The sequence below is a fragment of the Bos taurus genome, chromosome 29 (genome assembly GCF_002263795.3).
Source record: "Bos taurus isolate L1 Dominette 01449 registration number 42190680 breed Hereford chromosome 29, ARS-UCD2.0, whole genome shotgun sequence".
In the NCBI taxonomy this organism is placed as follows: domain Eukaryota; kingdom Metazoa; phylum Chordata; class Mammalia; order Artiodactyla; family Bovidae; genus Bos; species Bos taurus.
Window position 1 is genome coordinate 29,100,082 of NC_037356.1, and position 2,852 is coordinate 29,102,933.

At 39.3% G+C, this 2,852-nt stretch overlaps 1 non-coding gene across 1 annotated transcript; it reads left to right on the forward strand.

Annotated features, from left to right (window-relative positions):
• Positions 1–803: 803 nt before the first annotated feature.
• Positions 804–876, forward strand: TRNAE-UUC (transfer RNA glutamic acid (anticodon UUC)). Its single transcript has one exon. It is a non-coding gene; the product is annotated as a tRNA-Glu (tRNA).
• Positions 877–2,852: the final 1,976 nt, after the last annotated feature.

The following is a 2,852-nucleotide window of genomic DNA, read 5'->3' on the forward strand; positions in this document are numbered from 1 at the left end:
TTCAATCTTTCCTAGCACCAGGGTCTTTTCCAAGGAGTCAGTTCTTCACATAAGGTGGCCAAAGTATTGGGAGTTTCAGCTTTAGTCTCAGTCCTTCCAATGAATATTTAGGGCTGATTTTCTTTAGGATGGACTGGTTGGATCTCCTTGCTGTTCAGAAGTATCAATTCATCAGTGCTCAGCTTTCTTTATAGTCCAACTCTCACATCCATACATGACTACTGGAAAAACCATAGCTTTGAATAGACGGACCTTTGTTGGCAAAGTAATGTCTCTGCTTTTTAGTATGCTGTTGAGGTTGATCGTAACTTTTCTTCCAAGGAGCAAGCTTCTTTTAATTTCATGGCTGCAGTCACCATCTGCAGTGATTTTGGAGCCCCCCAAAAACAGTCTGTCACTGTTATCTCAACTATTTCATTGCAGGGACTTCCCTGGAAGTCCATTGGTTAGGACTTTGACTGCATTTTCTCATCTCTCACACTGGTTTTAGCTCCTCGCTGAATGGGTGGCTTGTTTTTTAATCATACAGAATCTGAAAGGGAGATCCTTTCTCTGCAAACATAATGAATTCTTTATTGGCCACATAAGAAATGATGGGCTTGGTAAATGGATACAAAGGTATGAACACTTGGATAATTGTACAGTTGGAGATGTGAAGTTTGGGATCATAAATGGCTACATGCTAACCAAGGATGTATAAACTGCTAAAATTCTGAGTTAGGTGGTTTTCTAGTGACCCAGGTGCTGAATGATAGGAACTGCATGGAATTCTAAGGAACACTAAAGTTAAAGGGTTGAAGAATTCCCTGGTGGTCCAGTGGTTAGGACTCTGTGCTTTCACTGCAGAAGTCCCAGGTTCAATCCCTGGTCAGGGAGCTAGGATTCCTCAAGCCATATGGCGTGGCCAAAAAATCAAAATAAATACAAGGTTGGATGAGGGAAGCACCTTTAGAATGAGAGGATGCTAGTCAGATAGGTAGAAGGCTAACTGAAAGGAACAGCATCCAGAATTCAAGTCAGAAGATCTTTTTTTTTTTTCATAATCCTAATCTTTTTATTTTCTTTTTTAAATTTAATTTTATTATTATTATTATTTTACTTTACAATATTGTATTTGTTTTGCCATACATCAACATGCATCCACCACGGGTGTACATGTGTTCCCCATCCTGAACCCCCCTTCCACCTCTCTCCCCATCCCATCCCTCTGGGTCATCCCAGTGCACCAGCCCCAAGCTTCCTGTATCCTGCATCGAACCTGGACTGGCGATTCGTTTCTTATAGGATATTATATATATTTTAATGCCATTCTGCCAAATCATCCCCCTGCCCCACAGAGTCCAAAAGACTGTTCTATACATCTGTGTCTCTTTTGCTGTCTTGCATACAGGGTTGTCGTTACCATCTTTCTAAATTCCATATATATGAGTTAGTATACTGTATTAGTGTTTTTCTTTCTGGCTTACTTCACTATGTATAATAGACTCCAGTTTCATCCACCTCATTAGAACTGATTCAAATGTATTCTTTTTAATGGCTGAGTAATACTCCATTGTGTATATGTACCACAGCTTTCTTATCCATTCATCTGCTGATGGGCATCTAGGTTGCTTCCATGTCCTGGCTATTATAAACAGTGCTGCGGTGAACACTGGGGTACACATGTCTCTTTCCCTTCTGGTTTCCTCAGTGTGTATGCCCAGCAGTGGGATTGCTGGATCATAAGGCAGTTCTATTTCCAGTTTTTTAAGGGCACACTGTTCTCCATAGTGGCTGTAGTAGTTTGCATTCCCACCAACAGTGTAAGAGGGTTCCCTTTTCTCCACACCCTCTCCAGCATTTATTGCTTGTAGACTTTTGGATCGCAGCCATTCTGACTGGCATGAAATGGTACGTCATTGTGGTTTTGATTTGCATTTCTCTGATAATGAGTGATGTTGAGCAAGTTTTCATGTGTTTGTTAGCCATCTGTATGTCTTCTTTGGAGAAATGTCTATTTAGTTCTTTGGCCCATTTTTGATTGGGTCATTTATTTTTCGGGAATCGAGCTGTAGGAGTTGCTTGTATATTTTTGAGATTAGTTGTTTGTCAGTTGCTTCATTTGCTATTCTTTTCTCCCATTCTGAAGGCTGTCTTTTCACCTTGCTTATAGTTTCTTTTGTTGTGCAGAAGCTTTTAATTTTAATTAGATCCCATTTGTTTATTTTTGCTTTTATTTCCAATATTCTGGGAGGTGGGTCATACAGGATCCTGCTGTGATTTATGTCGGAGGGTGTTTTGCCTATGTTCTCCTCTAAGAGTTTTATAGTTTCTGGTCTTATGTTTAGATCTTTAATCCATTTTGAGTTTATTTTTGTGTATGGGATTAGAAAGTGTTCTAGTTTCATTCTTTTACAAGTGGTTGACCAGTTTTCCCGGCACCACTTGTTAAAGAGATTGTCTTTTCTCCATTGTATATTCTTGCCTCCTTTGTCAAAGATAAGGTGTCCATAGGTACATGAGTTTATCTCTGGGCTTTCTATTTTGTTCCATTGATCTATATTTCTGTCTTTGTGCCAGTACCATACTGTCTTGATGACTGTGGCTTTGTAGTAGAGCCTGAAGTCAGGCAGGTTGATTCCTCCAGTTCCATTCTTCTTTCTCAAGATTGCTTTGGCTATTCAAGGTTTTTTGTATTTCCATACAAATTCTGAAATTATTTGTTCTAGCTCTGTGAAGAATACCGTTGGTAGCTTGATAGGGATTGCATTGAATCTATAGATTGCTTTGAGTAGTATACTCATTTTCACTATATTGATTCCTTCAATCCATGAACATGGTATATTTCTCCATCTGTTAGTGTCCTCTTTGAT